The sequence below is a fragment of the Delphinapterus leucas genome, chromosome 8 (assembly GCF_059928025.1).
Source record: "Delphinapterus leucas isolate spDelLeu-1000000601 "Yukka" chromosome 8, BTC_Dleu_Yukka2, whole genome shotgun sequence".
NCBI lineage: Eukaryota > Metazoa > Chordata > Mammalia > Artiodactyla > Monodontidae > Delphinapterus > Delphinapterus leucas.
In genome coordinates, this window is record NC_143136.1 from 94,613,056 (window position 1) to 94,634,651 (window position 21,596).

Below are 21,596 nucleotides of genomic sequence, written 5' to 3' on the forward strand. Positions count from 1 at the left end.
AATTTAAGAAAATTAAAATCATATCAAGCATCTTTTCTGATCACAATGCTGTGAGATTAGAAATCAACTACAAGAAAGAAAAAAACCAGGTCCTTTAGCATCTATTTATGTGTACTTTTGCACCTTATCTACATTTCTGAGATGCTTAGACTTGCATAGTAACAGTAAAGCTGGAAACCATCTCTTCTTTGGCTAAGCTTTGGCTATTGCCAGTGACTGAGTGACAGATCCTGTTATTAATGGATGTTGTCCTCTGGTGGAAAATCATGGGTCCACACACAATTGGGGCACCTACCTGGGCACAGTGCAGTTTTCAAACCACTCTATCGGTAATGCAAGAGAGATGACCCTCCCCCCATCCTGCCCCCGTTTTAAGCTGTTTTGTCAAACCTGGTGATGGTTTATGGTCTCCCTAAAGATATCCATGTCCTAATCCCCAAAACCTGTGAATAAGTTACTACATGGCAAACGGGACTTTGCCGATATCATTAAATTAAGGATATTGCGACAGTGAGTTACCCTGGCTTATCAAGGCAGGCCCAGTGTAATCTCAAAGGTCTTTGTTAAGAGGGAGGCAGGAGGGTCAGAGTTGGAGGAGAGGGCAATATGAAGATGGAAGCAGGGAGAGAGAGAGTTCAAGATGCTATGCCACTGGCTTTGAAGATGGAGGAAGGGGCCATGAATGCTGGTGGCTTGTAAAAGCTGGAAAAGGCAAGGAAATAGGTTCTCCCCTAGAATGTCCAGAAGGATCTCAGGCCTGGTGATACCTTGATTTTAGCCCAGTGAGAACCATCTTGGATTCCCGACCTCCAGAACTGTAAGAAGAGAAATTTGTGTTGTTTTAAGCTGCCAGATTGATGGTAATCTGTTACAGCAGGGATAGGAAACTGATGTGCTGGTCTTGAGAAAGGGAAGATCACCCATGGGCAGGCACTAATCACCCAGGAACAGTGTGAACTGGAATCTTCAGAGTCATTACACTATGAATGTACATGTGAAAGAAGGGCAATATTACTCTCTGTGGACCAACAGGGGAGTCAACCAAGGTGGCATCCTTGCAAAACCACTGCTACTTGGCTGATAAGAACACACACTATTATCCTGGGAAGGGGGAGCCTGTTTTTACGGAGACACCTGTTTTCCCTTAGACAATAGATATGATACACGTGCACTGTAGTCAACTTGAAAAATATAGAAAAACAGAATGAAAATTATCCATAACTCAACTCAGAAAACCACTATTTTAGCATTTTTCTTTTAACAAGTTTTGAATTTCTTAATATAGAGTATAAGCAAGTTTGAATGCTTTTTTTTAATATTATAAGCATTCCCCACATCACGATAAATCCTCTGAAAATGTTGCCTTTAATGATGATGCCATACTCAACTAGTTTTCATATTGTAAATTGACTTAACTATTACTATGTTATTGAGCACTTAAGCTGTTGGGGGTTTCCAGTACAATGAATGACAGTGCAGTGAATATTTCTGTGTAATAATCTTTGTCTGAATTTTGGACTATTTCCTTAAGATGAATATCCAAAGGTGGAATAACTGGTTTAGAGGCTGTGGATAATTTCAAGGTCTATGAAATTTATTGAAAAATTATTTTTCCATTAGGTGTGTACTGTTTTCCTCTTCCTAGTAGTTTATATTGGCTAAGAAGTATGCATACAGTAATCTTAGATCAGCAGCTTTCAAATATATTTTATTGGCTCACCCTGAGAAACACTGTGTATCATAACCCAACACACACACACACACACACACACAGAAACAAATCTTTCTCTTTCCCCATAAGATGCACTACTACTATGATGTTATGTTTTCTGTTATCTTCTAATTTTTTTAATGCTGGTTTTGATTCATAAGGTGATTTCAGGGCCTGTGAATGGGCCATGACCCAGTTTGAAAAACACTGCTTTAGATCTTGGTGGTGGATCCAGCTGAATGTAATTCATATTTGCATCTAGGAGGATTATAGGAACTACGCCTTCTAAAAATATCTCAAACCTCAAGTTTCCTGCCATTTCAAGAAACATGCTTATGTGATGAAGTGATCATAGCACTAGATTAAAAACAATATCTGTATTGAACAGCTGACCAAGCTTTGAAAAACCTGAATTTAGCTCTGCCTCAAAACCTTAAATGTCACCCGCATTATAGATGTTTGTTAATTCACGAAATTCTCACAGGTACACACCTTGTGATTTCTATGCATTTAATAATGGAAGGTGAAGTAGCAACAACAGATCCTTAAAATTTTGAATCCTGTGAGATTTTGATGTAAGTTGCACCTTTGGTGCTATCAACACTTTTGTGTATCTGTGAGTTCTTCTAGCTAGGCTTTAAAAAAAGATTTCCATTTCCCAGTTAACATCTGGGGAAGGCGAATGAACAAGTAGTGGGCTTTTAAAAATAGAGAAAAGGACATAGAAAGTAACCATCTCTATTTTTAAACAGGTGTTAGATTAATTTTCTGGATTCAGGTCTAAGAGAAATTCCTTCTTATGTGTTAAATGCTACCACGGTGATGAAATTTTTTAAAAGTCTACAAGCAAATATATCTAAAATATACTGTAGGCCATTCCGCTCTGTATTTTATGAGAGATTTAAATGCCAAACATTTCATGAAACGTATTGTATTTCTGATTGCTATTTTTTCTCTTTTTTTTCAGCTGCCAAGTAAATAGAGAGCCCTAGAAGAAGGACAACAATGATGAAACAGTTGAATGTTACAGATGGTGAAAAGGTGCCTCAAAAATTTTCTTATCTTTTGTTTTTTATTCAGTTTTCCTTTAAAAAATTCAAAGCACTTCACAGACATTGTCCTCATTAATTTTCACAGTCCTTTAGTGTCAGAAACAGACAAAACAATCTTATATCCACTGAATACACAGATTTAGGGGGAAAGAAGGGCTATGGCCAAAGGAACTGCCCAGATTCAGAAGTCTGGATAAAAAGCTGACATTTGTTATTCTAAATCACCATCTCACATGTGACCCTGCCTTCAATCACAAGTCCCTCAAGAGTTTGAGATCCTGAGACCAGAGTCTAAGAGGGCACCACTCGATGCCAGGAGCTGTTCCGAATGCTTTCCAGATCAAACCCGGTTAGTATTCATATCAAGCCTATGAAGTGGGTGTGATTATTATTTCCATTTTCCTGAGGAGGAAACTGAGGCACTGAGATATAAAGGACTTGCCCAAGTGGAACCCGGGTTTGAAGACTACACATCGGGCTCCATGGTCTTAACCATTGCACTCTGTTGCTTCCCATACTGTAAAGTAAAAGAATCCTCAGCCTTTTCATTTGAAAGCCATCCTTCCCTAGGATCTTCTGTTGTCTGCTATTTTGGAACATATCTTTTGACATGATGATTTTTGTTAGAGAAGGAATTCATAAGCATGTGTGTGTGTTTGTGTGTGCGTGTGTGTGTGTGTGTGTGAGATATACACGGGTAAAGCAGAATAGAAGTTTACACACTACAACTCAGATGCAAAAAAACCCCAAGTAACCTTATATTCATGAACTGAGCCCATCCTGCTTGAGACCAATGCCCTTCTTGCTCATGCTGAGGAAGACACAATTTTTTAAAAAATTTAACTCAGTCTCTTCTAGTTTAAAATTGTCAGCTGGGGGTAAATAGTGGATTCAAATTCACTTCCTGTCTCAGGACTGTATCTCCCTTCTCCTTGGGCACTTGGGTGCAGGGGATGGGGGTGCTTTGGGTTTCCCCTGCCTTTCACGAGATGGCCCTCATCCTACAGGGTCACTGGACCAACTGTACCTGTGATGCTGAGAAGTAATGGGTCCTGGCTGGAATTCTGGGAATCACTGCTAAAGCTGAAGTTTCCTGATACAGCCTTTAGTCAACAAGACCCTATGTTCTGTGACCGCTTCCTCCTGATTCCCAGTCTTCCTCTGGCCTACCAGTTTTCTTAGCATTCTCTCATCCACTACTGGCACTTATGGGTCCTCCTCAAGCCTCCTCATGTGACATGTAGACTGGGGTCCACTGGGACCACTAACTGCTCTTGAATGAAGCTGCTCTATCACTCCTTAAAGGCATCAATGCAGGGCCATTGCCCAATGTAGGACTTCTTTGAATGCCCTGCGGTCTCCTCCGACATAAAACCCCAGTGTTCTCAGGTTTCTCAAAATGTAACAATGGGTTCCTTACACCCCTTCTGGAAGTTTCCACCCCACAAGACAAGCAAGACATTTGTATCTGACCTTTCGCCCCCTCTCCCTTTCCTCTTCCAAATGTTTTGCCCTTATCCAAGTTCTTCCCTTCTCTATAGTCCAAACTTTACTTCTTGTTATTTAAAGGGAAAATTTCAGAATTTAGAAAATACCTTTGTCACTCAGTAAAACCCAGCTTTCAATATTATTATCTTCACCATGGCCTTCAAATCAATTTGACAATTAAAGCTGAGCTGTGATTTCTTTGATCCCAGTAGTGGTGCCTTCTCTCTGAAACAAAGAACCATTGAAGAATTGTTGAAGCAACGGATGGAGAGTCGCCCAGCAACCTGATTCCCCAGGAATGACAAGTAACATTCCTTGATTCAGGTACCAGTATTAGAGAATAATGAGACTTCAACTTAAAAATGTTAATTATAGACTACTTATAGGAGTAGACTGATGTTATGTATAAATACACCTGAAAGGACTCTTTTAAAAATTACACCGTAAACAACCGTCACAACCCTATCTCTTTCTTTCTTTTTTTTTTTTTTGGCTGCATTGGGCCTTTGTTGTGGCACGTGGGAGCTTCCTTGAGACATGCGGGATCTTTCGTTGTGGTGTGCGGGCTCTTCGTTATGGCGCGCAGTCTGCTCGCGTTTCCCTCTAGTTGTGGTGTGCGGGTTTTCTCTCTCTATTTGTGGCACTCGGGCTCCAGGGCACGTGGGCTCTGTAGTTTGCAGCACACGGGCTCTCTTGTTGAGCCATGTGAGCTCAGTAGTTGTGGCGCTGGGGCTTAGTTGCCCCCGCGGCATGTGGGATCTTAGTTCCCCAACCAGGGATGGAACCTGCGTCCCCTGTATTGGAAGGCGGAATCTTCACCACTGGACCACCAGGGAAGTCCCCCTGTCTCTGTCTTTCTTCTCTACTGCAGTCTGTCCTCGACATCCTCTAACAAAAATATATTTTGTTCCTTCTCTGTTTTAAATCCCTTGACTTTCTATCACCTTCAGGATTAAGTTCAGTTTCTTCTGTGATCCGGGCTCAGCCCAAAGTCCAGCTTGCTCTGCTGCCATCCTTTCCCCGGTGCATCCTGTGTCCCGGCTGCCGAAGGCTGAATTCCCTGGAGCCCCTCCTCAGCCTCCTGCAGTCACGACAGCACATACCGCACATGCTGCCGGCCGACCTGAAGGCCCTTCACCCTGCTTCTCCACCCTGGCCACTTGGCTTGTCCTCTAAGACCTAGCTCAAGTGGCGTCACCTCCAGGGAGCTTGTTTATAGCTTTGACATAAATTTTCTGAGTTTGATATGTCTCCTCTGAGCTACCTGAGGCCTCACTATTCTAGTATTTATCAAGTTTTTCTTTTTTGTTTTTATTGGCTGCGCCCTGCACGTGGGATCTTAATTCCCTGACCAGGTATCGAACCTACGCTCTCGGCAGTGAAAGCGCAGAGTCCTAACCACTAGACCACCAGGGAATTCCCTATCAAGTTGTGTTTTAATGGTCTGTTTATCTATTTCTTTCTACCACCACCCTCTCACAGACAGACAGACAGACAGACACACACACACACACACACACACACACACACACACAAGATCATGAGTTCCGAAAGGCATAACTTGTGTTTTTATCTCTGTATGCTCAGAATCTAGCCTGAGTGTCTGAAACACATTAGATGCTCAGAAATTCTTCATTACTGGGGAGAAGAAAGGAAGGGAGGAAGAGGGAATTGTGGGTACCTCAAGGCTCAGGAGAAGTAAGCATTAAGCTCGACGTTGTTCTACTTATTGGTACAAACAAATTGGCCAAAATGAAAAACACTCAAGGCATCAGCTTTTGTTTCCCACTTGATTTACAACTCCTAACATGTTTTGTTTTGCCTTTGCTATTAACAAGGCTATTCATAGCAGGACTGGGTCACAGTGACCGGCACAGTGCTTGGCACTTAACAAGAGCTCAATACCTGTTGGTCAGTTGACTTGTCCAATGTTCCGTTTTGCCTTCCACGGGACAGGCAACTAGGGATCTCCTGTCAATCTGTGGTTATGAGCCCCCCAAAGGCCTGTGTGAATGTTCTCATTCCGTGCGGTACCCATGATCCTGAACAGTCACCCCATCAAAATGGCCTTGTAAGGTAAAATGGAAATCCAGGAACCCCCAAATGTCCCAGTTTTCTCCGTAATTGTCATTTGAAACTACCAGCTAGAGGGTCCCCATGACAAGCCTTTGACACAACAAGCTTTACCGCCCACTCCTCTCCTCCCCTTCCCCGGAAGATAACACCTAAAATCACCAGAAGTAGTAGATAAAACTTCACAAGCCCAGTAGAGGAAAAGGGACTATGTCCCTATTAAACCTCACAGAAGCCATAACTTGGATCAAGACCTCTGCTCTTGGATTGTTCCAACTGTTTTTTTTTCCAGGATGGCTTATACCTGCAACCATTGCACACTTTAAATGCTGTATTATATATAATCGTGCTTAGTTTCACTGGATGTAACTAATATTTTGGACCTTTCCAGTATGTGGGTAGGAAATGAAGTTACATTTGCTTTTAATGCCCAAACTAAGATTGTTTGAGCCTTAGCCAGCTGTACTGTGAGCTATCAGCAGCTCTTACTTTCTACTTATTTCTGGAAGTTTCTAAAGGTGTGCCTTATGAGTGCTTAGGAATCTGTTTGTCCACTAGATGATCATGCAGCATCACCATGTTCTTTCTCTTCCATTCACCACGTTCTGTCCCTCGTGTTCTGGCTCCCCCAGGACAAAATCCACTGCTCTCAAAACTTCCTAAAGGGGGACTTCCCCGGTGGTCCAGTGGGTAAGACTCCGTGCAGGGGGACCGGGTTCGATCCCTGGTCAGGGAACTAGATCCTGCATGCATGCCATAACTAAGAAGTCCATATGCCTCAATGAAGATCCTGCATGCTGCAACTAAGACCCGGCACAGCCAAAATAAATTAACTAATAAATAAATATAAAAAGAAAACTTTCTAAAGGAACCTCACTGTGTATTGCCATTGAGGATGGTTTCCTGTTGAAAACTAACCTCAGGGATGGTTTGGGGAGATTTCAGTGGACCTTCACAATCTTCTCATAATAAAAACAAGTCTCAGACCAAACTCTGCCACCCCTGCTGATACTTATTACAGGAATATTTATTAGCAAGCAGCAGGGACCAAAATGGTCCTAAAACCTCTTCTGTAATTTCAATGAAGTTCCAGCTCCCTGCCATTAAAGTTGCCCTGATGACTCCAACATTCCAGAGGCTGGATTCAGTTCAGGTTAGAGTGGGCTTTGGCAACCAGGAATCCTCAGAAACAATGGCTGGATCCGGGACCATTTAGGAACAATCCTTCCTCAGGGTGCAAGATTCTTTCTTCCTGACTGTAAAGAGTGGGAAATGTCTCTAAAATATTATGTCCAGCCTACATATCTTAAATATCATTTCTTTTACCAAATGACAGTGCATTTCTAAGCATGAATCATGTTAGTCAACAAGTTGCTAATTTCATCATTGAAAAGCAATTTCTGGACTTCCCTGGTGGTGCAGTCGTTAAGAATCCACCTACCAATGCAGGGGACACGGGTTCGAGCCCTGGTCCGGGAAGATCCCACATGCTGTGGAGCAAATAAACCCGTGCGCCACAAATACTGAGGCTGCGCTCTAGAGCCTGCGAGCCACAACTACTGAAGCCCGCTGCGCTCTAGAGCCCGCGAGCCACAACTACTGAAGCCCACACACCTAGAGCCCGTGCTCCACAACAAGAGAAGCCACGGCAATGAGAAGCCCGTGCACCGCAACAAAGAGTAGCCCCCGCTTGCTGCAACTAGAGAAAGCCTGCACGCAGCAACCAAGACCCAATGCAGCCAAAAAAAAAAAAAAAAAAAAAAGTTATAAAAAAAATAAAAGCAATTTCTGACATTCACTCTTCCAGTTAGCAAAGCAGTAAAGGAAAGACTGATATCGGAAATACTCTGTTATGGCTCTTTGTTATTTTATTTATTTATTTATTTTTAACATCTTTATTGGGGTATAATTGCTTTACAATGGTGTGTTAGTTTCTGCTTTATAACAAAGTGAATCAGTTATACATATACATATGTTCCCATATGTTTTCCCTCTTGCGTCTCCCTCCCACCCTCCCTATCCCACCCTCCAGGCGGTCACAAAGCACCAAGCTGATCTCCCTGTGCTATGCGGCTGCTTCCCACTAGCTATCTACCTTACGTTTGTTAGTGTATATATGTCCATGACTCTCTCTTGCCCTGTCACAGCTCACCCTTCCCCCTCCCCATATCCTCAAGTCCGTTCTCCAGTAGGTCTGTGTCTTTATTCCTGTCTTACCCCTAGGTTCTTCATGACATTTTTTTTTCTTAAATTCCATATATATGTGTTAGCATACGGTATTTGTCTTTTTCTTTCTGACTTACTTCACTCTGTATGACAGACTCTGGGTCTATCCACCTCATGTTATGGCTCTTTTGATGTAAGGCCAACTGATCACCCCTGGAACACATATTCTTACTTTGGACAACTGACATACTTAGAGATGATGCTTGAACTAACTAGCACACATGTAATCACACCTGGTCAGTGATGAAATATTTAAAGCAATTTTCAGACACAGTGGTATGCTCCTGAGGGTTTCAAGAACATCTGTTTCAAGTAGCTCTCTCCTGCTGTTGCTGAAGTCCACTTCCTGGACTTCTAGAGCAGTTGTGGGCAAAACATGGACATAGATCCTCTTATCTGCTTCAGACCTCTATGCCATACTTTGTTACCGGCCTTGAAACAGTATTGCCCATAAGACTACCGCTAGCCCTTATGGTACCTTTGTGCAGTTGAGAAAAAATGCACCCCTTCCTTCAGGTAGATGCAGCCTGTGCCAGGAGCGAGTTGGATTTTTGTGCCCATTCACCCCGTTGGCCAGGTGCTCTTGTGCATGGTAGAAAAAAGGCCTTGACTCTCCAAGTATAGACTTCCGTTAAACCTCTCACAAAAAAAAAGCTCCTTTAGCTTTTCCCTCGTGTCCTTATCTTTTAAAATTGTCCAAGTGCATCCTCATTTTTAAAACACATACACACACACTTCCTAGTAAAATGTAGAAAACTAACTACCCATCTCTGCAGGAACAAACACTCATTCAGGCACATGCTAGTCTCAGTTTATGGACAGCCAAGAAAGACTGTGCTTCTCCTCCTTCATGGTGCCCTCAATGTTCCCCAGCCCATCACAAGACAAACTAGAAGATTCAGAGAAAGACGATTTAGCCTTGTGACTATTTATATGATTAAATTAGAACATTGAAAATTGACTTCAAGTCTTGTATCAGGACACTTTTAGTGGCAATGAGCAAAAACCTCAAGTGGCTACAACTATAAGAAAAATGTATTACCTCACTTAGCAAGAAGTCTTGAGGTAGAACAGCTGCCATGGCTGAGTAGTCCATTGGCTCAAACAATGTTGTCAAAACCGCAGATTCTTTCCATCTTTCCACTTTGCAGTCCTCATTATATCAGCTTAGCTCCCTCCCTGTCACAAAGTGGCTGCCATGGTTCCAGGCTTCACACACAGACATGACAATGTCTGGCAGAATGAGAGGAACTTTTTGTTTAATGTTCTTTTTTTGTTTAAATAGTGGGAAAAGGGAATTCCCTGGCGGTCCAGTAGTTAGGGCTCAACACTCTCATTGGTGAGGGCCTAGGTTCGATCCCTGGTTGGGGGACTAAGATCCCCCACAGTGCGGCCAAAAAAATAATAATAATAAAGAAAAATAAAATTTAATTAGTGGGAAAACTTTTCCCAGAATCCCCTCTTCCCCCAGCACATTTCCCTTTCATCTCTTTGCCAGATCTGTGTTACAAGCTCACACCCAAACCAATGACCAGCGTGGCAATGGGAGCACTGAGATTGGCCTTGGACACAACTAGTATTCACCCCTGGAGCTGAGATCAGGAGGAAAGAAGGGCTTTTGTGGAGGTGCACAAGTGTGAGAGACACATGTTCTAGGATGTGAATAAAGTTCTGGGCAGCTGGTAGGGGGCAGACATAGGAGGGACGCAGGGCATAGCATGCCATGTTGAGGAGTCAGCCTTTATCCCACCTGTCACATTGTATTTAATACTCATTTGTAGAAATTATCTTGAAACTAGAAGGTTTGACTTTAAGTTGAAGTTGCTCTTATATTCCCTACTGCTCTCCACTGTGTATCTTCTAGCGATGCCTAAGTGGAAAAGGATGAGATGCCTTATCTCCTGCCTTCCCATTTCCCCTGGGAGGACTCTGAAATGACAGTGAGATTACCTGATGAAGCCATTCATAATAGTGGGGCTTAGGCATTCCTCTCGGGACCCACACACATGATTCTTCTGGAGGCCTCAGCAGTTCTCACCCTTCAAGACCCCTCAGACCCTGGGACAGGAACAACTTTTCAATACCCAGGCTGGCCACACTCCGCCCTCCTCACCGACTGGTGCCGTTGAGGCAACTTGGGAGAGCGTCTACACTTCCCCCTGAAGAGAGTTACTCACATTTTCCCAAATTAACTTCTTCCCCTAGGTCATTTTCATTTTGAACCTCTTTAGGCCCTGAACTGTGACTTTGAGTCTCAGCACTTCACCTCACATCTATTTTAGTATCAACTGCAAATGTCAAGGTAATGACGTGTGATTCCCCCTCTAGAGCGCTATTGAAGATACTAAGGGAGAAGTGTGTTGCCAGATGACCTTCTGAGGCCCCCAGAAGGAGGATGCAGAGAGGGAATCCACGTCAACAAGGCTGGTCTCCATGAACAGAAGCAGGAAATAACATTTTCTGTGACCTACTATGGACCAGGGGATCTACAGACATTTTATTTAGCCTTGCCTCACAGCCTTGAGAGGTGGGTATTATCATCCCAATTTTGCAGGTGGGAAAACCAAGTCTGGGATTAAGTAACTTGATCAAGGTGGGATTTGAGCCCAGGTATGCTGCCTCTAAAATCTGTGGTTTGGGGACTTCCTTGGCGGCGCAGTGGTTAAGAATCCACCTGCCAATGCAGGGGACATGGGTTTGAGCCCTGGTCCGGGAAGATCCCACATGCTGTGGAGCAACTAAGCCCATGTGCCACAACTACTGAGCCTGCGCTCTAGAGCCCACGAGCCCCAACTACTGAAGCCTGCGCACCTAGAGCCTGTGGTCCGCAACAAGAGAAGCCACCACAATGAGAAGCCCGCGCACCACAATGAAGAGTAGCCCCTGCTCGCTGCAACTAGAGAAAGCCCAGCCCTCCTGCAGCAACAAAGACCCAACGCAGCCAAAAATAAAATAAATAAATAAATAAATGGATATATATATACAAAAAAGTAGGATTACTTGGTCAAAAAGCAAGAATAGGACTTCCCTGGTGGTCCAGTGGTTAAGACTCCACCCTACCAAAGTAGGGGGCATGGGTTCGATCCCTGGTCGGGGAACTAAGATCTCATATGCCACACAGCGTGGGAAAAAAAAAAAAGAATATTAAAAACAAAAATCTGTGCTTTTATCAGCATATGATGTCAGGCTCTGGCAGGGGTGAGTGAGGCTGTGTCTTACGGGCATTGTTGTAAGAGATGACTGACCTCCATGGTGATAAAAATCCTGACTCTGGGGTCCCCATGGTCGTGTCACAGTTTCCCCTTGTCCTGGTGGGAGCAGCTGGAAGGATGGGGCATGGAGTGGGGAAGGTGTGTGTGTGGGAGCAGGTGAGGGGCCAGATTTTGCCCCTCACCCTGTACTCCCTTCGCAAATCAGTATTTAGAGCAGCTGCTCTCTCTTCGGCCTCACAGTTTGCAAGAAATTCAGGCAAAATGCAGGCAGGTCACTGGTTCTGAGCCTTAGTACTAGGTCAGGAATAGAAAGATGACAGTTCCTCTCTGAATGAGATGTTCTGGGAGCTGAAAAGACAAAATGAATTCCCAGGGGTTTTCTCTCTCCGCTGTGAAACCGCTGCTGAATACCCTTTCCTGAACCTCACAGTTTGTGTAAGGAAGTAAATTTCCTGCTGCCACAGAACGAGCCTCTCACTTACCCAACTATGGGTGGAAGCCGCGTGGCGGTGAGGCCTGTTATACACAAGAGAGTCACACCAGCCAAGCGCCCATTTATGTGTTTATCCACCAGGTGCCACAGGTACACGTCAGAAAGCCAGGCTCGGGCTTCCCTGGTGGCGCAGTGGTTGAGAGTCCGCCTGCCGATGCAGGGGACACGGGTTCGTGCCCCGGCCCGGGAAGATCCCACATGCCGCGGAGCGGCTGGGCCCGTGAGCCATGGCCGCTGAGCCTGCGCGTCCGGAGCCTGTGCTCCGCAACGAGAGAGGCCACAACAGTGAGAGGCCAGCGTACCGCCAAAGAAACAGGAAAAAAAGAAAGCCAGGCTCCTCATCTGCTCAGCAGATGGCAGAGCCGAGTGGCTGCACAGCCCAAGGGGAAGCACTGACCATACTTGTGCAAAACGAGGCATCTTGGGCAGAAAGCCTGCCTTGGAGAGAGTGATATTTTCATGGATGGATATTCACCAGGTGAGTCTCCCAAGGGGACCCACATTTCCTTTCTCATATATATATTTTTTTTTATAAAAAGGCAAAACCAACTAATACTTTTTGGGTATTGTGTGCCATACAAAATATATACATTAGCAAGAGTCTGAAAGGAAATATATCAAATGGCTAAGAGCGATTATGCTTAATGAGATTATAGGTCATTTACATTTTGGGTGTTTATTATCTGGTGTCTGGTCTCTAAATTGAACATGAAATACTTTCCTACTAAAAGAAGAAAAATAGAAATTAATTGCTCTCTAAACGAAACAAAGGATAAGGAATACAGCTAGTTCTCCACCTCAAATCTTCAATGTAGAAAGGCAGGACCAAGATCTGGGTCCAAACTTTGGCTTTGCCAACGGGTGACCCCATTGTTCAATCTCACGTTTTTAAATGCCATTTCTCTGACTCCCAACTTTTATCTTCTAGCCTTCTTTCCTGAAGTCAAGATTTGGATTTACAACTGCCCATTTGGCAGCTCTACTGGATGTCTCAAAATTAACATTTTACGAACATTTATTAACATTAACATAGAATCTCAAAATTAACATTTCCCAAATGAACTAATTATCGCCCCCAAATCCACTTCTCTCTCTTTTTTTTTTTTTTTGCGGTACGCGGGCCTCTCACTGTTGTGGCCTCTCCCGTTGTGGAGCACAGGTTGCGGACGCTCAGGCCCAGTGGCCACGGCTCACGGGCCCAGCCGCTCCGCGGCATGTGGGATCTTCCTGGACCGGGGTACAAACCCGCGTCCCCTGCATCGGCAGGTGGACTCCCAACCACTGCGCCACCAGGGAAGCCCAACTTCTCTCTTGAACCTCTTTCTCCAGTGATGGCAGTTCCATCTTTCCAACTGCTCAGACCAAAACCCTTAGGGTCGTTCTTGACTTACCAGTTTTCTCACATCCTACAATCTGTCTGTAGCTCTGGCTGTATGTCATATCCTGTCAGATCACAAAATCAAATTGCTCTTCTTCACCCCCACTGCTAGTACCATGAACCACGTTATCACTTTCTACCGTGATCACCGTGATAACCTCCTGGCTTCCTGCCTTGCATTTGAACAGAATTTTAGGAAGGCAGACCTTGTTAGTCTCTGCTCAAATTCCGCCAGAGGCTCTATCTCACTCCAAGGAAAAGACCTCCTCCCAACTGTCTCTGGCCTTTTTCCCTACCATCTCTCTTACCCTCCGCCAGCCCCACTTGTCACCTTCTGCTCTGTGAATGTGTCAGATGCACTCCAGCCTCAAGGCCTTTGCACTTGCTGTCCCCCTCTACCTGGAATGCTCTTCCCCCCAGGTGTCTGCACAGCTGCTCACTTTCCTCCTTCAGACCAGTGTCCCCTTCCCAGTGAGGGCTTCCTGGCTCTAAATCCCTTCACCCAGCCTCAACTCACCTTTGCCTCCTTTCCTGCTCTGTACCTCTCCATAGAACTAATCACCATCTAACATGATTTATTTTATTTGTGTTTTTGTTTATTGCCTCCCTCCCCCTGTAATAGGGGCGGGGCAGGCGCGAGCTGTAGCAGCCCCGCTCAGCCATTGGTCGGCGCTGCAGGGGCCCCGCCCCTCCCCTCTTCTGTGTAACAGGAGCCCAGAATTCGGACTGAGGGAAGATCGTTTTTTTGAGACGCTGGTGTGTCTTCTCGGTCTGCTAGCTTTCTGATTAAAAGCGTTATTCCTTGTTGCGACAGCTTGTCTCCCAATTTACGGGCCTGTCGTGTGGTGAGCAGAATGAGCTTGGGCTCCGTAACGCCCGCAGCTGGAATATGAACTCTATGAGGCAAGGGTTATGTGGCTACTGTCCTCCTGTGTCCTCAGTGCCCGGGGTAGAAGAGGCACCAGCTCAGTGGTACCTTTTGGGGCAAGCAGAGTAATGGCCCCCAAAGATGTCTGAGTCCTATTCTCCATTCCTTTATTATAAAATATGCTCATATTCGCTCATACTTTTTTCTAGTACTTTTATAGTTTTTCTCTTTAACGTTTATATCTAGAGTCACCTGGAATTTATTAGGTGTAGGGATCAAATGAGGGATTCAGTTCTTTTTTCTCCCAAGCTGGCAACCCAGTTGTTCCAATACTGTTTAATTTTATTTTTTTATTTTTTTTTTGCGGTATGCGAGCCTCTCACTGTTGTGGCCTCTCCCGTTGCGGAGCACAGGCTCCGGACGCGCAGGCTCAGTGGCCATGGCTCACGGGCCCAGCCGCTCCGCGGCATGTGGGATCTTCCCGGGCCGGGGCACGAACCCGTGTCCCCTGCATCGGCAGGCGGACTCAACCACTGTACCACCAGGGAAGCCCCCAATACTGTTTATTGAAGGACTTGTTGATCCCCACTGGTTTGAAGGGACACCTTTATCCCATAACAATTTTTCGCAAGCATTTGTGTCTATTTCTGGGCTCTTTTGTATTGAATTGATCTGCCTGTCTATTCACGGGTTACTCTCCAGCTGAGTCTATTAATTATTGTAGTTTTGACAGTGCATTTTAATACCTGCTAGGGTTTGTCTCCTCTCATTTCTTTTCCTTTTCAGAAAATTTTTGGTTATTCTAGTATGTTTATTTTTCCATATGAACTTTAGAATCAGCTTGTGAGATTCCAAAAAAAGACCCTGTGGAATTTTCATTGGGAGAACAATCTATTTATAGATTAATTTATGGTGCACTAACATATTTACAATGTCTAATATCTGTAAAAATTAGTTCAAAAGCTATTTTAATATAGAAGTAATTCATGCTTATTGTAAAAATGTTCTGGCAATTCTGTAATGTAGGAAGTATGGAAGTTCCATTTCTCCTCCTCTAGTCCTTCCCCTGGAGGTAACCACTATTAATAATTAGAGGCTCATCCTACATGGTATTTTTTAATATGTACTTTTGTAATCATGTATACATATATACATTTTAACATGTGCATATTTTGTTATGTAGCTATATCTAATTTCCTATCACACATACTGTTTCAAACCCACTTTTTTCATCAATTATGTACCATGAATATATCGATTATATACCGTGTTAATACATGTAGATCTATCATATTCTTTTAAGGGTCCCATCGTGGGCCACTATGCAGTGGGACAAGGTTACCAAAATTAATTTACTCATTTTCCCCCGTTGACGAATACTTGCATGTTTCCAGCTTTTTTTAAATTATTTTTTAAAATTAATTAATTTATTTATTTTTGGCTGCGTTGGGTCTTCATTGCTGCACGCGGGCTTTTCTCTAGTTGTGGCGAGCGGGGGCTACTCTTCGTTGTGGTGCGCGGGCTTCTCATTGCGGTAGCTTCTCTTGTTGTGGAGCACGGGCTCTAGGCACGCGGGCTTCAGTAGTTGTGGCTTGCGGGCTCTAGAGCACAGGCTTAGTAGTTGTGGTGCACGGGCTTAATTGCTCCGCGGCATGTGGGATCTTCGCAGACCAGGGCTCGAACCCGTGTCCCCTGCATTGGCAGGTGGATTCTTAACCACTGTGCCACCAGGGAAGCTCTCCAGCTTTTATTAATTACAAATAATACTGCAGTGAACAGCTTTGAGTATTATCTTTGCACCTTTGTGCTGGTATTTCAACCAGGTAGATTTCTAGAAATAGAACTGCTGGATCAAAGTCTAAAGGCCCTTTCAATGGTCAAGTGTTATGACATAGTAATGACCTCTCCATCAAAGAGAGACTTGTCTGAGAAAGTGCCCTTCTTAAACGCTGCCCTCCCCCAAGCCTGAGCGATGGCACTGCCAGTAGTGTGCAATTCAGACCTCCTGGGGGAGCTCTTGCTCCCTTTACAAGTGCATACAGGTCCAGTGCCTGGTTCAGTGAATGCAACTAACAACTTCTCGGTACATAGAGGCTTGGTTCCACCAAAGGGGCTGTCTCCGAAGGCTGACCAAGTCTCTTACCACATGTTGGGCAGGGATGCTGGGGGAGAGACTCAGAGATGGACGGTGGTGGGCAGAAGTGTTCCAGTTCTACCGATCTGTAACTTGGAATACCTTTTCCCTTAAAAGGTTGTTAATTAGTAATCATGGGAGGTGATATTGAAGTATTAATATAGCATTAGATCATGACCTCAGGGACTTGGAAGAATAAATGGGCTTTGGCAGGTTGCTGGCTGGAGAATTGAATCACTGTAAACAGTAGTTCCAATAGGACAATGCTTTCTGAGTCCTGACCACTTACATAAAAGTAGTTTTGTCACCATTTGTGGATCAGAGGCTGTGCATGGAAGACACCCTTCCAGCCTTCAGCTCTTCCCCCGCTGTGTTTCCCAGCCTCCTTTTCTTTCTCTTTGATGATCCCAGATCTGCCAGGGTCCTCTGTTTGTGCCAAACCTTTTACTTGTCTTTAGTCAACTCTCTCTTCCCTTACAAACCCTCATCACTTTCCTTAAGCCTTTCACACAGCCCAGCTCTCTCGTAGTGGGATGGCTTCATCTCCTAGGTGACCAAAAAATTAGGTCGTTGGGCAAAAACTGTCCTTATTTCCTGCCTCCCACTTTACCCCTAATATATTCCTCTATCCAGTCTCAAAGGATGAGTACTGCAACCTATGCTCTAGATCTTGGCCCTATCTTCCTCTCCATCAATGATCACTTCTTTCTTATATGCAACTGGGCCACTGCATCACACAGCCATAGCAGGTGTCATCCACATGTAATGCCACGTAAACGATGCCACCTGGGGTTGGCAATGGACAGTGCTGACTTGAAAATCCTACTTCTCTCCCATCCCTTTCTCCTGCCTGTCCTATTAACAATCTCCCTGCCCTTTGTGCCCTCCTTTAACCACACCCATTCTCTCTCCTCTCAGCCAGTCTCCTCAAAAGAGTTGTTACACTTGTCTCCACTTCCTTTCCCTCTCCATTATACTGCAATTCATTTATTCCTTCCGTATATATTTATTAACTGCCTATCAAATGCCAGGCACCACACTAGCTGCTCAGACTACAATAGCAAGTAAAAAAAAATGTAAGCCCTCTCACACTCGTAGAGCTTACGGACTATTGAGAAAGAGAAACAGATAACGAGAAATCACATGTTAAAAGTATGCAGTTTCAAACAGAGGTAGGTTTTACCTCCATATAAATGGAAGCAACATGTAAAAGTCTCATGTATAGCAAGGAAACTGATTTGCTATCCCTATTAAGTAATGTATTTGTTTTGTGAAAGGTACAGTCTGGAAATACTACTATATCCTAGGACTAAGGGTAGGGATTTCTCACGCTGGAGCAGGTCAGTGGGACAGACATTTGAAGGTGGCCGAACCTTTTGGCAGCCCTCAGATCTATTTGCTTCAACACCTGTAGGCCAGCCTATTGGGGTGCAGGGTTAGGCCAGGAGTAGGAAGAGAGGACATTCCATTCATCCTCCCCTGAGCCCTCTGAGTCCAGTACAAAGTGGCCCCCTGATGAGAACATGCTGGTTTGGGGGGAAGGGCCTACCTGTTGAGCCCCAATTCCAGAAAACAAGCAAGTGGAGTGTATCAAGCTCCAGACACAAGCACAGTGAAACGAAGGGGGTGCCACGAAGGCAGATGAGTGACGAGTCTTGTTGTTTATTATGACGGCCCTTGACAACAGCCTCCACAACACTGAGGGGGGAACCTGACTCCCACAGGGCCGACCTTCAGGAAGTGTCCGCCCAGAAAGGTGAGAGGAGCGGCTGTGTTGAGATCTGGGTCCAGCATCAGCTGTGGCTGGGAAGCGCTTGCATACTTGTTCAAGCCCATCCTCTCTCAGAGTTGCAGAGTTGGAATTATACTGGGGGCAGGACAGAGGTGAGAGCCTGTCCACTTTGGCCTTGCAGACAGGCAGACAGACAGACTTGGCTTTGCCGCCTGGTGCTGCCATTTCCTAGCTGCGTGTCCTTGGCAAGTTATTTATGTGCCAGTATGCATTGGGTACCATGTGACAGGATTCTCGACCAGCCTGCCTTCATTCATAAGGACATTTGTGATTTGCTGGAGAAGAAGCCCAGAGGTGGGCAGTACCAGGCTAAGTGAGACCATCAAGGACCAAACTTCCCATCCTTTCCTCCTGCATCCTCAGACACATCCCATCCCCCCACCTCACAACTGCCATAGACTGACAAAGCCTCCAGCTTTTCCTCCTCTCCTGATAACATCCAAAGCCGGAAACAGCAGGAACGAGGCATAAAGGGCTTTCTCTTCTGCTCCTTTTTCTCTCATGAGGGAGAAAATACTTTCCCAGGACCCCCCAACTGCCTTCCCCTTGTATCTCTCATGCCCGCATGTGTACCGACTACAAGGAAAGCAGAGAGCATGGTCACCAAAACTGGCTTTGACTAGATCTTGACTTGCTGACTCACTAGGAGCTGGACTCATTGCCACCCCTGACATAAATCAGGCTCGGTTAACAAGGAAGCAAGTGGTGGAGGCCCTGGCTTGGCAGCCAGAAGCATCTGAGTCTCAGGTGCCTCGTCTCTTCAAAGGGGGGATAATGATACCTGCTTCACTGGGTTGGTATGAGGATGAAATGAATAGCAAAAGGAGAGCACCTGGTGCATAGTGAGTGCTTACTCAGTGTCCACTCCCTCCTATGGGTTAGACTATCTAGACTCTTGGGTCTAGCAGGGACCTCAGAGGTTAGCTAGGCCAGCCGCCTCCTTTTATGGGTCACAGAGCAAACAGGTGTTGAAGCCAGACCCAAGAAAGAGATAAATGTGGCTCAAAAAAGAGTGGTAAGAAAAGGTCAGACTAGGGCTCTATTTTGAAGGTCTTGCCAATGGGATTTGCTGATGCCTTAGGCATATAGGCATGAAAGAGCAGAGTTGAGGATGCTCCAGGGTTTTTAGATGGTGCTGGGTGCTAAGATGGGAAACATCACAGGGGGCTTAGAATTACTGTGGCTAAAATGGGAAGAAGACGATTTGTTTTTTATTTATTTATTTGGCCATGCCACGTGGCTTGTGGGATCTTAGTTCCCCAGCCAGCTTTCGGCAGTGAAAGTGCGGAGTCTTAACCACTGAACCGCCAGGGAATTCCTGGAAAAAGGCAGTTTGAAGCTTTCAAACTTTCTTGTCTTTACATTCTTTGTTTTACAGATTTTGGAATTATTTATACCATAAAGAATGATGGGTAATTTCTAAATTGTCTGGGGGTCTGGCCAGGACATTAGCAATTTTTAAACACTCCTCCAGTGCTTTTAACATGCAGCCAGGGTTAAGAACCACTCACTTTGTTCCATTCTTCCTTTACAAATAAGCTCATTGAGTCCCAGAACTAGAATAAGGCCACATAGCTCGTTAGCTAGTGTACGAGGATTCAAACTCAGGCTTCACAAATCTTCTATCAATGGTCTTAAGAAGAAGGAGGCATAGCCAGAGAGAAAAAGGAGGAAGACTAATTTAGAGGGTTAGGGGGAATGCTTGTGAATTTACTGAATCTAGATAGTTTCTGTGGGTCATCTAAGAGTTGTGGTTAGATCACTTCAAAATGTTCCCCAGTGAGAGGGCGTGGCACGGGCAACCGCAGACGACAGCCCTGGTTAGTCTTTCTCCTCCAAAGCCATACCTCGCCTCGGGAGTGGTGCTCTCCACTCTGGGCAAACAGAATTCAAGTGAAAAAGAACAGAGCTCATGGAGAATGCTGGATTTTTTTTTTTTTTGGCCGCATCGCGCAGCATGTGCGATGTTAGTTCCCCGACCAGGGATTGAACCCATGCCCCCCTGAAGTGGAAGCTTGGAGTCTTAACCACTGGACCACCAGAGAAGTCCCTTTTTTTTTTTGAATGCTGAACTTTTAATCTTGGTGTTCCCATGGCTGAAGAACTATGAATGGGAACAGGACACCTGTACTCATGACATTAAAGAGGGCTGCTGGACAAGTTTATAGGAACCAATAACCAAAGTCAAGCATTCTAACACTTTAAAAATAATGCCTGTAGCCCAACATTTACTTTATTTATTTAAAAAATTTTTATTTTCTATTGGAGTATAGTTGATTTAAGTCATGGTTGGGGGAAGGGTTAGTAAATTTGTTTCTCGTATTATAGGTTTCCAAATCAATCCATAGGAACAATGCTCTTAGTAGGATTGATTAATAACCGTAGTCCTTATTTTTCAGACACTTTCTTGAATTAAAAGTTAACAAAGTTGTGACCTTGGGTAGATGTCTAGGAGTGGAATTACTGGGTTGTGTGGTAAGTGCATGATTTACTTTTTATGAAACTATCAAAATATTTTCTCAGGTGTCTGTACTATTTTATGTTCCCACCAGCAATATTTGAGGGTTCCAGTGGCTCTATATCTTTGCCAACATTTGGTATCGTCAGTCTTTTTGACACTTCTAGTAGGTGTGTAGTATCTCATTTTCGTTTTAATTTGCGTTTCTCTAATTCCTCATGATGTTAAGCATTTTTTATATGCTTCATAGCAATTTGGAAGTCGTTTTTGGTGAAATGTCTATTCAAATCCTTTGCTCATTTAAAAATTGGATTGTCAGTCATTGAATTTATTAGTCATAGTAGTTTGGGTTTGTTTGCTTGTATGTTTGTTTTTTGATAGGTTCCTTAGGATTTTCATGTCATTTGTAAATAAAGACAGTTTTTTACTTCGTTCTTTCCAATTTGGATGTGTTTTATCTCTTTTTGTTGCCTTATTGCATTGACTAGAACCTCTAGTACAATATTGAATAGGCCTGATGAGAGGGGGCATCTTCGCCTTGTTCCTGATCTCAGGGGTAAACCAATCAGTGTTTCATATTAAGTATGAAGTTAGCTGTAGGTTTTTCACAGATACCCCTTTTCAGACTGAGGAAGTTCCCTTCTTTTCCTATTTCGTTGAGAGCTTTTATCAGGAATGGTGTTGCATTTTGTCAAATGCATTTTTTACATG

At 44.4% G+C, this 21,596-nt stretch overlaps 1 long non-coding RNA gene across 1 annotated transcript in view; it reads left to right on the forward strand.

Annotated features, from left to right (window-relative positions):
- LOC111172705 (uncharacterized) overlaps positions 1-21,327 on the forward strand; it is a 162,347-nt gene extending 141,020 nt beyond the window's left edge. The window contains exons 3-5 of the long non-coding RNA XR_016394177.1: positions 2,679-2,752; positions 4,464-4,575; positions 10,879-21,327. This is a non-coding gene — a long non-coding RNA (uncharacterized LOC111172705). The remainder of the gene's footprint in view (positions 1-2,678; positions 2,753-4,463; positions 4,576-10,878) is intronic.
- Positions 21,328-21,596: the final 269 nt, after the last annotated feature.